Source organism: Lolium perenne, chromosome 6, assembly GCF_019359855.2.
Source record: "Lolium perenne isolate Kyuss_39 chromosome 6, Kyuss_2.0, whole genome shotgun sequence".
NCBI lineage: Eukaryota > Viridiplantae > Streptophyta > Magnoliopsida > Poales > Poaceae > Lolium > Lolium perenne.
In genome coordinates, this window is record NC_067249.2 from 189932946 (window position 1) to 189947176 (window position 14231).

Sequence of the window (14231 nt, forward strand, 5' to 3'; positions counted from 1 at the left end):
AAGAGCATAATTTAGGAATCTCGTACATAAGTATTCTTCTAAATGTATTTTTTTATTTTTGTATTGTGAATTCTTTTCATCTTTTTTTGTTCTAGAACTAAATCTAAAATCGTGCTCATACCTAAATCTTGTGTTGTCTTCCTCCAACATTAAGGATACGACACATTATATGATTGCTATAATAAATTCTTCCCCATATGCTAATCGTAGTGTTACTAATGTTGTCGTGTGTTTACCTACAGAGTAGATGAAATAGAAAATGTATAACATTACCTTTATACATCCCTCATTGTGACTCATATTACTATTTTTACTATTACCTTGCCATTATCATTTTCATTACTTAAATTTTTCTTTAATTTTCTTTAATGATATTAAGTATTTAAATTTTCTTGATCTTGCTCCTCATTTTTTCTCTAGAGAGATTAAAAACATATATGTGTGTACCTGTGTAGAATAAAAACACAGAAGAGAAGTACCGTAATTTTGAAATAATAATGTGATGAATCCTTCACCTCCTTAAATTATGTTTTGTACCCAAAGTTAACATTTAATTTAATTGTTACTGGATAGTATTTTCTGTAGATTCTACAACATTGAAATTGCCAAATTAATATATAGAATCTTTGATGGATAAATCTCTGCTAGAACCTTACAAAAGTGGCGTGAATTATATCACGATTCAAAACTGACGAAACATAAATTGGAAGTAGTGGTTGCAGTAAACAAACCTGTTGTCCAATATATAAGGAAATATGGCGCCGATCAAATATTGTGATAGTCCACTAATGCCATAATATTTTCTCAAGATGTGGATGATAATGAATCTAATCAGTAGACGTTGTGGCTTCTGACCAGCTTGATACCAAGCTTGTCGTCTAGACCTCGCTACAGGGCATGGTCATAGAGGACTTTCATATGTTAATTGGTAGTCTACATGGCGAATGTAGTTCAATACGTGCTTCTACCGTTGTTGGAAAGCAGCATCAATCAACCCTTGAGACTGAAGATGTACTTTTCTTGGCCTTGCAAACCTGCAACCGTGTTGTGATTTGATTGATCTGTGCGAAGTAATACAAACGCTCAACCTTTCATAGTCAGTATGTTACCAAAAATACAAATAGGAATGTGAATAATACTACTTGCAAATGATTTTTGGTAAATATGCAGGATTTATTTTCTTGATTATATGTTTTAACAACATATGGCATATTCGAAATGTATGGTATAACATAAAAATAGTAATATAAATCGACCCGAGAAAAAATTACTTGCATGGCAGCCATTCATTGGAAGTTCGCGCATTTACCAATTTGAGCAGAAATAATTCGTCCGTTAGACTTTGTGAAAATGTTCTATCTTTACGGTCCTAATTTGTTATTTAGTAAATTGTTGAGAAAATTGGAGAAAGGTATAATTAAGATAACCTTTTGTAGATATATTACAAAAAACTGTACCTGACATATATGTTGGTGTTCTCTGAGTGCTAGCATCTGCCCCTAATGCGATAAAACATCATATCACTACAGGAAACAGCTCACGGCAAAGCTCATTGCGCCGTATCATCAGCGGCAAGGACGGACGACGGGGACGCGTGGCACTTTGCTGCAGATGATTACTTGCCATGAATTTTTCCGCTTCTTTGCCGAAGGCCATCCTTTGCAGCGAAGTTCCATGTCTTTTCCGAGAGGATTATTTCGTTGAGTGTTCTTCCCCAGTTTTAAGCTCGCTGGGCGAAGAATAAGCCTTTGACATGTTCTCTGACAGAATGCTCACGACAAAGTCGAGGACCTACTGTGAAGGATCTGTTTGTTGTAGTTATATGCTGCTGCTGATGTACGTCCACCTTCACAATTTTATACTGTATGCAGCAATGTGCAAAGGATTAGCAATTGTGCTATTAGTTTAATCAAGTACATGTTATATAATATAATTTTATCATCACAACAAACTGGATCCAGCAATGCACAACCACGCACATACTCTGGGGAGGAGAGATGAGGAAGGCTAGCGATACATCAGAAAATCAAGTCAGTTAAGAGCCATGCACATAGGTTGATCAGCTGATGTGTGTATGCTATGACCAGATCGCAAATATCATGTTTTTGTTTAAGTTCCATCTCAGCCTATTAGGCATCACAGATCACGCAAAAAAGTAGCTAACGATAAAATTTTCGATCAACTAATTGCATCCACATGGATCGGCGAAGTATCACTATAATTCAAGATAGGACCATGGGTATTTACGTTTTAATTAAGCAAGCAGAATACCAAACCTGAAGTTCGGGGGCGATGAAGTTGGTCCGGTGCCGGAGAACCGATGCCATGTGCCATCTATTTGGTATCCCTGACAGCTAATTGAAGGCTGGCCTGCATGTAGTGAACGGATTACTTCTCGGTTTGTTCTTCCCGCAGCCGGCTCTCTTTCTGTGAAGCTTACCGTGGAATCTGTGGTCGCTGTCGTGCATCGAATTGACGTCCATGCAACTTTCAAGCGTTAGAACACTTGCGTGGAGTCTGAACTCCTCGTGGCTACTCCATCGTGGCCGCGCTGCAACGTTTCCGGCCGGTGGTGTGGTAGTATAGGATGATTTACACGCTGCCGTTTGACAGATCTATCAGGGTCGAGGAAGATTACATACAGACCTTTAAGGCTTGCGTTGAATAAAGAGATAGAGTTTCTGTTGAGATTTAAGTGGAGACGTCGTTTAAGGCTTGTATTGGCCAAAGAGATAGAGTGCGGACGTAAGTAAATTAATCTAGACCCTTATATTTTTATATGATTATGTTTAGCTAATCTACACCGTTGGTTGTTTGTTGTTTTAATAATATAATAGATAAGTATTTCAACTAAGACTAGGGCTTCTAGGGTTTGATTGACCTCTGTTCTTCAAAAGAATAACTTTTGAAGAATAGGTTAATAAGAATGAGAAATACTATAAATAGAAGCTATGGCTTCTAGGGTTTACTATTGGATTCATCTAGTTCTCAAATAGAGACTAGTTGGTTTCTTAAGTTGGATTAGTTCTATATATAACAAATATTGGCAGGTTTATTACTAGGGTTGATTATGGTATCATATCAAAGGATGATGGTCAAGGTGGTGCTATGAGTTAGGGTTTTCTATAGCTTCCTATTTGTTTCACTAAGTACTCAAGAATGGTTTCTATACTAGGTGGCTTATTATTTCCTAAATAGGGTTTAGTTGGATAGGAGCATGTAATGTGAATTACTACACAAGGTTGGTATTAGGGTTGATCATCATGGTTCTACTAGAGTTTGATGGTTGAGGTTGATCCTAATGGTGTGGTATATAGGAGTGGTGATCAATGGCACTAATCCAATTAACAAGCTAGGTTTTGCATCTAGGTGGCATTAGGGAATCATATAGGTTTTAATTAAGAATAGGGACATGAAATGATAATCTCATGTGACTTGGTTTCATGTTAGTGGATCATAAGCATGCATTCATTTGTTTCTTACTATGGTTTTATAGGTATAAGTGAAGCTTATATGATCACATGGGCTAAACCCCTAGGGTTTTAGAATTGAAACAATTTATGATGAACACATAAAATAAAGGGGTTCAAGGTCTTACTTATATTAGAACTAGGGTTTTTTTTATGGTACAACTCTAAAAATGATAATTTACAATAGAAAAGTGGTCACTAATTACTTTGAAACAAAATTACTAATAATTGGACCTTTTATTAATTTTCACCAGAATTAATAATTAGGGTAACTCCTAATTAGGTTTAATTAAAAACTAGGGTTTAACAATTGTTATTAAGTTTTAAAATACTTAACTTGTTAACTAAAGATGTTTAAGTAAACAAGTTTTAAATTATCAAATTAATATTAGCTTATAGTATTTTCTTACTTTTCAATTATTTAAAGGAAATAGAAAGTAGTAATTTGCAAATTAGGGTTTATGAATTATCACTAATATCTTAAGTTAATGAAAAGATGATTAAGGAAATTAATCCTAACATTTTATTTAGTTACTGAATAGCTAAAACTAAATCTTGAAACTTCACTAATTATTGAATTCAAATTGTGTTTTAAATAAATGAAATGGCATAATTAATAAGGTTAAAATAAGTGAATTTTTATTTTGACACATATTTTTGTTTTATATTTTATTGGATAGAGTTTATTTTTGTGAGCATTTTGATATATTATTTATATTTTTCTGAGTTGAAATGAATTTTGTATGATTTTACAAAGTTTTAGCATTTTCTGGAATTTGAAATAAACCTAATTACTAAACTTACCGATTCGAGTTACACACACAGAGACAGACAGGTGGGACCTGCGTGTCCACCTCAGCAGCCACGCGGCAAAGACCGGTCAACCTTGACCGCGTGTTTGACCTCACCGGCGTTTAACCGCCGGCGGTCTGCTGAGGACGGCGCCGCCGATTTACGACCTCCCGGGACGCACGACTAGGTGTATTCGAACGAGTACTGCAAGGCGAATCTACTGGTGGTGATGGTTTGCTCAGGGGATCATCGGAACTAGCTCCGGCGAGAGGTGCTGCAGCGGTGAGCTCCGGCCAACATGCTAAAATAGGCTACAAACGATGCCAGGAAGAACTAGTGGGTTCTGGAGACGCGCAAACTCACCCTGAAGCTCAACGTGTGGTCGGCTGAGGCACTGGTGGTCGGAGACGGTGGCGATTAGCGATTCTCCGGCGAGCCCGAGGGAAAGGGAACGCCGGAATTACTCCTCCTTCTGGCTCCCCTGGATGCTCTGCTTGATCTGTAGAACGACAACGTCGAGGCGCACCTCCTCGACCTAACGGTGGACTCCGGGGTGGCTTCAATCGATGGCTAGCCGGAGAACTGGCCGGCCATGGCGGTGGTTCCAGTGAGAGCTAGAGAGTTCGAGATAGGGATTGAGAGGGCGGCGAAGATAGCTAGGGTTCCGGCGACCCTCCTCGAGTATTTATAGGGCTTGAGGAGGTCAGAAGCTTCACCTCGCCGGCAGCAGGGGTGGAGATGCGACGGTTACAGGGAAGTGTATTTGGGCACGAATCTTGACGCCAAGGGATAGACTCAGACGCGAGAAGTATGGAGCGTGATTCTGAGATGGCCTGCGGCGTCCAGGTCGTCCCTATCCTTCCACGGTGAGGTGGTCGGCTTCTCCTCTGCGCTGTCGACGCCGGGGAAGAAGACGAGGCTCTTTTTCTTCTTCGTCGAAACGGTACGATGGTCTGGGCTGAGTTCGTTCGTGGGCTGGGCCGAGTCTGGGCTGCTGAGGTCCACGGTGATAAGCCAGGTGAGCCTTTCTCCTTTTCTATTTTCCTTTTTATTTTCTGTTTTCATTTTGCTATTTGAATTCAAATGGTTTCTGTTTTGTGTTGCAGGTTCTAAATTATTTGAATATCAATATAACTTGATAACAATGCTCAATGTATAATCTTGTTGTTTAAACAAATATTTAGTTTAGGATTTAATTGATATCTTGGGAGGCTTGTGTAAAATAGAAATGGTTTGGTTATTTATTTCAATTCCCTTTTTAATTTAGGAACCAAATCTATTTAAATGGTTTGAAATTTAGAACATGTGCATAGTGAAAATATTATTAGGTTTAACTAGTGTGCTTAACAATATTGATTGTTCATATCTATTTTACTTATGGCTAGATTTTAAAGTAAATGGGAATGGAAATGGAATGGTTCATGATTTTATGTGAAGAAATGTTTCCAATGGTTTAAGAAAATGGTTTGGATCAACTCTATAATTACTAATCTTGCTTAGCAACTTCTAACTTGAATTACTTAGAATAATTCCCAAACTCATCATTGGTTAATTCACTTACTAAGGTGATGATCCAAACTATGATATATTTTCCTATTTGGTTAACTAAACAATTTACTTGGAATACCAAATAGAATTGGATAGTGGTTCACTCTACTCACTAAATGGTATTTAGTTCTTAAGTATATATGGATTGGCTTATACTTGTAATCCAGGATTCACAAGTTAGGACAATATTTTATATGGAGTGGATTCTATGTGAAAAGGTTTATGGTCTTGGAAATACTTTACTATTTGAAATATTAAATAGGCATGAGGCATGGCAAGGTTTTACTTATGATCCAAAGTGATACTTGGATTGGAATTCAAATATGGCCTAAGGTTTTAGTTATGATCACCAATGTGATACACAACTAGGATTAAGATATGGTACAAGCTTTGATCATGTTTTAGTGGCTAGGGTTATCCTCCTCACTTTGGTAGAATTATTGTATCAAGGCAATGCTAGGTTTGTCTCAAGTGTTTGAATAGGCAAGGTTTAAATACAATATCATTACTACTCTATACAAGACATGAGGATTGGTTTGGTTAATTACTAATGATTTACTTATTATTTCATGAGAAAAATGAGATCTATGGATCACACATATAGGTTTAACTTATCATCTCAATTTATAAAGTAAGATCATGCATTAAACATGATCCACTTATTCCTCACTAGTCTCTCTTCTTTAATACTTCTCTCAACACACTCACCTAGATTCTGAGGGTTTATGATCATCACCCAATTGTAATGATCAAAGTATTGGCCTCATAACAATTCATTGGTAAATTATGGTTCTCTCTCCAAGATCAAGTATAAGTCCATATACTTGAGTATACCTCTTTAGGTTGAGCTCTTCTGAATAGGTAGGGTTCCTCTAGGGTTTATGATCATTACCAAGTTGTAATGATCACAACACTTGCCTCTCTATAATTACTAGAAGAATAGGTTCTTACTTACCATCAAGTGTTAGCTAGGTCAAGTAGGGTTTAATACTTGACTTATATTTCTTGTATCATTGTTTAGTATCAACAAGTATCTCAATTGGATAAGGTTTAAATAGTAATCTAGGTTCTATTCAATGGATAGAATAAGCATATGAATGATTCTCTCTTTTCTCTAGGTTTAATGGTATGAGTTGGGAAACAAGGTTGAATAGTCAAGGGTAGACAAAGAATAAATATGAATGTCCTTGGCTTGGGTTCAAGTATTACAGTTGAAAAGATATACCATGTGACTCATGGTAGGAATTACTTATTTAGTAAATGACATGGAAAAGATAAGTATAGAATATTGTCTTAATTAATTGTGTTCTTTGATTTAGGATTGAATAAGTATTCATGTGTTGTTGTAAGGAATGGCATGTTGAGATCCTTTATAAGATCTTGTAGTTGACCCTTACCTAAGGTGTTGTTTGTTGTAAATCTACTTCTATTTGATCTAGCCCATAGATCAAATCATCTCTACCCAAAACAAGGTTTTAGCAAAGATCACAGTGAAGTTTATAGCGCTTGACTTGATGATCTACTTCAATTCCGGCAAGTCAAGTGAAACTTCAGTTACTGTGGTAAGTTTTATTTGAAAGTGCGAAAATTCCCTGGATTTTCTATGCATGAATGCAATGCACACTTTGGTGTTCTCTCATTTTATAGCCTCTAAACCTGGGATATGACACTCTCTGACCGCCCTCTTCGTTCCCACCTATGGTTCTTCCTCTGCTAGGCCTAAGGCCTTACTGTTGCTTGTGCTTGTTCAGGTGCGTGTGAAGGAAGTCGCCGCCGATTGCTTCGCTTCGCTGTACTGCCACTTCTGTCCCCGGTGACGCGCTCGCTAGTGTCCGCGCCGATGCCCTGGAACCCGCCAGAACCTCTGACGCGTACAAGTCCAACACCCCGATGATCCGCATCGCGCCTGCGTCATCTCCCTCGCCTCCAAGCGACCCCGCAGAGCTCGCCAAGAACCATCGTCATCGGCGCCGACGGAATCCCGTCCGCGTTGGCCACGGAGCCCTCGCCATCCTCACCACGGCCGTGCATCTCTGCATGCATGCCCAAGGTCCCCGTGTGATTCTACTCGAGCGCCGGGTCGTCACCACCGCCTCCCAGACTTACCCCGGTGAGCCCTTCCTCCTCCTCCTCCGTCGCACCGGCACGGCAGCGCCGCTGTTTTTGCGTCGTCTCCGACGGAGCCCGCGTGAACTGTCAGATTCGGATCCAATGGCCGCATGCGGCCCGCCAATGCATGCCTGCGTGGCAGCCGAGCCCCGCATGGGCCGTCTGAAAACCACGGCTTCCCGCGCATGTGCGGCAGATCCGGGCCGGATCTGGCCTAACCCAGAAAATCGGCCCAAACACATTTTCCTAATTACCCCTAGTTTGAAAAAAAAATCTGCCAGTAAATCCCTGTTTAGTTTTGGAAATACCATAAATTCATAAATGACTCAAATTTGATGATTCGAAATGATGTGTACTCGTGAACAAATTCTTAACCATAGATAATTGCATGCATGTTATTTTGTGCTGTGAATATGTGCTGTTAAATAAAAACCTAAAAAGTATCTGATTGTGTATTTTAGTTAGTGTGTGAGATTTATACAACCTTTCTGCATGGGGTAAATTTTGTTGTGAAGTAGATGTAAATAGCTTCATTTTGGCACTAGTCTAGCATGCAGAAGCTTCCTGGATTTGATTTGATTTACAAATCAAATTTTGTCCAGAGAGCCATTCTGTGATTTTTAGTTTGAAAACTACTAATATTTTTGGAGCAAATCCAAGTTCTGATGGTATACATAACTATAGGGTACTTTTGGGCCAAAGGAAATATTTTTCAGAGTTGTATTTTAATTCTGAGGATTTTATTACTGAAACAGTACACCTTTTCAGTATCTGATTTTTGTAAAATCATTTACAAATCATAAAAATGCCAAACCAGTGGGGTTAGCTCACATTTGGTATTATCTATCCATGGGTATGATTGGCTCTGGTTTGTGGTGCTCTGATACTGGTGTGGCTAGCTGTTTATGTTCTCTAGATTCTGTCTTGTTTAAATTGTCTAGGTTAATTAAAAATTAATCTGCAAGTGATTCTTGTGCAAGTGTGTTCTAAATGTAGCTTTCTGTAGATATGCTGCATGTATTTTTGTGATTCACAGAAAGATATAGGCCATTTAAATGGTTTCTAAGTCATTTCTGAAATTGTAAAAATCATAACTTTTGTTTTAAAAACCCTAAATTAGTGAAACCACTTTCAGTAGCTTGTGTTTGTGAACCTTTACATACTGTGATTTTACCAAATTTTTGTGTGAATTATTCTGGAATGGTTTGTTGATTTGGTGTGTTGCTTGTTTTTTTATTTTATTTTACAACGCTAGATTCGAACGCCACCGGAATCAGAGGAGGAGGTGAATTTGGAGGATTTGAGGAAGAAGGCCAGGGACACTTTGCTGATCAAGGCAAGCCACCTCTTGATGCATATCTCATCCTAAATTGTCTTGCTCTTGCATTATTAGCAGTTTTCTAAATTGCATTGTTTATTTATTTATGTAGGTGGTTATTGCCACCCGGAGTTTTACTATTCCACCCTTAGGGTGCAGCCCTCATTGGTACCTACTGATCAAACCCCTATTAGTGATATGGTGCTTACCACCTTATCATCCTTGTCGCCACTTTTCAAGAAAATATGGACTATAGGTTGGGAGCCCCTTCGCAAAAGTTTTGGGAAAATGTTTCCGAAAAATTTGTTTTCGAAAAACCTTGGAATGGGGTAACCCTGCCCAAGTGGGAGTTTTTGAAATAAAAAAAGTGTTTTGCAAAAGGGAATTTTGCTGGAAGCAAGTGGAGATAAAAACGTTTTCGAAAACTTTGGTGCCTTGGGTACTTAACCAGACCAATTAGACAGTGCAACCACATTACCCCAAAGTGGGTACGGGGCGTAGCGTAGTAGTTTTCTCGCCTTAGTTTGGGTCCTGCAAGTGTAAGGGGTAGTCCGATCATGGACACCTATCAACCGTGGCCTCCCGACTAACCGAGGACGCCTTTCCATTGCGTACCGATGGCAGGGGTACAACCTATGAGCTCCCATTGAATAATGCCCCGCAGTTGGTCGCGACATTCCGGATGTAAGGGTACATTGCCCCTATGTGTGGTTTTGGTAATTAATGACAACCCCTATGGACTAATGTTTTCGTTGAGTTTATATGAAGGAATATTTCATAGGTACTACTTGTACTCCATGTGTTGGATTCAAGTATGGATGCCATGAAGATAAAGATATACCTTGTGTATTGGCATCAAGATCATCGATTTAAAGATACATATGTGATATGATCAAGAAGAAGAAATGAAGATGGAGTTCTTATGTGGAACTCAATATTATCCATACTCTATCTTATGTGATAAGCAATGGATGATCAAGATCTTGAGAGCTTGATTCCAAGTGAAGAATCATTTATACATCTCAAGATAGTATGATAGAGTATGAGAAGATACAAGGTTGAGTCGTGCAAGTTCAAGATGAGCATCTCAAGTGGATCACATATTTGAAGCTTGCCGTCCATGTGGCGATAATGGACATGTGAAGATGTGCATCAATGGAGCTTTCCCATCATGGTGTATGGGGGAGCATTTGTGAGTCTTCACGAAGCAACGTTGTTCAAGTTGAGACATTCCGGCTTGTGTGGAGCTTGAATAGCTATCATCAAGATCAAGCGGGATGCGCAAGGCAAAGGTATGACCTTGATAGGTTTTCCTTTTACCGGTCTCAAGGTGCTTGATGGGAGACCGGATTATAGGATAGATAGCCGCACTATTGATACGTCTCCAACGTATCTATAATTTCTTATGTTCCATGCTAGTTTTATGACAATACCTACATGTTTTGCTCATACTTTATATCATTTTTATGCATTTTCCGGGACTAACCTATTAACAAGATGCCGAAGTGCCAGTTCCTGTTTTCTGTTGTTCTTGGTTTCAGAAATTCTACACAGGAAATATTCTCGGAATTGGACCCCACGAAGACAGAAGTCAATATTTTACCGAGACGGGCCCAGAGAGCCAGAGAAGGGCCAGAGGGGGGCCAAGGGGCCCCCGCACCATAGGGGGGCGTGGGCCCACCCTGGTCGCGCTACCAGGTGGGGAGGGCACCCTGGGGCCCCTCGGAGGCCGCCCTTCCGCCTATATATTCTCCCAGATGCGAAAACCCTAAAGGCATTAGTCATACTCCACGAAAAGTTACATAGCCGCCGCCATCGCGAAGCCAAGTTCGGGGGACAGAAGTCTCTGTTCCGGCACGCCACCGGGACGGGGAAGTGCCCCCGTAATCCATCTCCATCGACTCCATCGCCATCTTCATCGCCGTTGCTGCCTCCCATGATGAGGAGGGAGTAGTTCTCCCCCGGGGCTGAGGGCTCTATCGGTAGCTATGTGGTTCATCTCTCTCCCATGGTGTGATCTTTATGTGATCATGAGCTTTGTAATCTAGTTGAATATGTAGATGTTACTCTTGTCTATTATGCACTCTAGAGGTTACTTTAATATGAACTCTGGAGTCACTCTCCACGGTGTGATGGTGACAGTGTGCGCATCGTGTGTGATTCCTTTATGACGTTGTGGAGCTTGTTTACTCCGGCTTGAGGTGTGCTTTTGCAGCCCTACACAATGAATGGTGTTTGTTATCCAACAAGAGAGTGTTTGAGAGTAGCATTTATTTATTCAATTATGTGATCATTGTTGAGAGTGTCCACTAGTGAAAGTATGATCCCTAGGCCTTGTTTCTAAGCATTGAAACACCGTTTCCAACAAGTTCTGCTACATGTTCGCTTGCTGCCATTTTTATTTCAGATTGCAATTACTACTTATAATCATCCATATTACTTGTATTTCACTATCTCTTCGCCGAACTAGTGCACCTATACATCTGACAAGTGTATTAGGTGTGTTGGGGACACAAGAGACTTCTTGTATCTTAATTGCAGGGTTGCTTGAGAGGGATATCTTTGAACTCTACCTCCCTGAGTTCGATAAACCTTAGGTGATTCACTTAAGGGAAACTTGCTGCTGTTTTACAAACCTCTGCTCTTGGAGGCCCAACGCTGTCTACAGGAATAGAAGCGTGCGTAGAGATCAAGCTATTTTCTGGCGCCGTTGCCGGGGAGGTAAGGTAAAAGGTATTCACATCCTCCGACTACTAAGCTATTTCCTAGCACTGTTGCCGGTGTGTGAGTGCTCGAAGCTATTTCCTTTAGATTCTGCAATTGCATATTTTTGTTTCTTGTTTTTATTTTTCACTAGTTAGGCATAATGGAAAACAACAACAAAATTAGTGAGCTTTTTAATCTTTTTCCTGAGTTAAGACATGAATTGTTTGACGCGAAAATTAAAAAACCTATGGAACCTTATTTGCATGCTAGTAGCAATGTTATTAGTATGAACGCAATTACTGCTAATGCTATGGAAAAGTCTAAGCTTGGGGAAGCTAGTTTTTATGATCTTTTTAGCTTCCCAGCTTTAGGGGAGAAAATTTGCTCTGATAATACTTTATCTCCCATATGCGATAACTCTAATGATGCTTGTGATATTTTAAATCCACCTACTGAAAGTATTCCTTTCAAGATACCTACGAAAATTGTTGAACTTGCTATGAACAATTGCTATTTTGGAGATGGGACTGTCCATCCTAGTGATCATTTACTCTTTATACATGAATTATGCGAGTTGTTCGAGAGTGCAGGTATTTCAAAGGACCAAGTTAAGAGGAAGCTATTCTCTATATCTCTGAAGGGCAGAGCTGCGAAATGGTATAAGATGCTGAAGAATGGTTGATCTATTGGTTGGGAGGAAATTGTACCTCTCTTTTATTCTAAAGTTTATCCTCCTCATGAAGTGCATGTTGATAGGAATTACATTTATAACTTTTATCCTCGTGATGGAGAGAGTATTTCCCAAGCATGGGGGAGACTGAAGTCACTAATGCTCAAATGTCCCATTCATGAGCTACCCCGTAATGTTATTATTAATAATTTTTATGCAAGGCTGATGCGTGCAATTGACACACGTCCGTTGGGAACCCCAAGAGGAAGGTGTGATGCAGACAGTAGCAAGTTTTCCCTCAGAAAGAAACCAAGGTTTATCGAACCAGGAGGAGCCAAGAAGCACGTTGAAGGTTGATGGCGGCGGGATGTAGTGCGGCGCAACACCAGGGATTCCGGCGCCAACGTGGAACCTGCACAACACAACCAAAGTACTTTGCCCCAACGAAACAATGAGGTTGTCAATCTCACCGGCTTGCTGTAACAAAGGATTAGATGTATAGTGTGGATGATGATTGTTTGCAGAAAACAGTAGAACAAGTATTGCAGTAGATTGTATTCAGATGTAAAGAATAGGACCGGGGTCCACAGTTCACTAGAGGTGTCTCTCCCATAAGATAAATAGCATGTTGGGTGAACAAATTACAGTCGGACAATTGACAAATAGAGAGGGCATGACAATGCACATACATGATATGATAAATATAGTGAGATTTAATTGGGCATTACGACAAAGTACATAGACCGCTATCCAGCATGCATCTATGCCTAAAAAGTCCACCTTCAGGTTATCATCCGAACCCCTTCCGGTATTAAGTTGCAAACAACAGACAATTGCATTAAGTATGGTGCGTAATGTAATCAATAACTACATCCTTGGACATAGCATCAATGTTTTATCCCTAGTGGCAACAGCACATCCACAACCTTAGAGCTTTCTGTCACTGTCCCAGATTTAATGGAGGCATGAACCCACTATCGAGCATAAATACTCCCTCTTGGAGTTAAGAGCAAAAACTTGGCTAGAGCCTCTACTAATAACGGAGAGCATGCAAGATCATAAACAACACATAGGTAATAGATTGATAATCAACATAACATAGTATTCTCTATCCATCGGATCCCGACAAACACAACATATAGAATTACAGATAGATGATCTTGATCATGTTAGGCAGCTCACAAGATCCAACAATGAAGCACATAAGGAGAAGACGACCATCTAGCTACTGCTATGGACCCATAGTCCAGGGGTGAACTACTCACTCATCACTCCGGAGGCGACCATGGCGGTGAAGAGTCCTCCGGGAGATGATTCCCCTCTCCGGCAGGGTGCCGGAGGCGATCTCCTGAATCCCCCGAGATGGGATTGGCGGCGGCGGCGTCTCAGTAAGGTTTTCCGTATCGTGGCTCTCGGTACTGGGGGTTTCGCGACGGAGGCTTTAAGTAGGCGGAAGGGCAACGCGGGGGCCACACGAGGGCCCCACACGCTAGGGCCACGCGGCCAAGACCTGGGCCGCGCCGCCCTAGTGTGGCGGCGCCTCGTGGCCCCACTTCCTTTCCCCCTCGGTCTTCTGGAAGCTTCGTGCAAAAATAGGACCCTGGGCGTTGATTTCGTC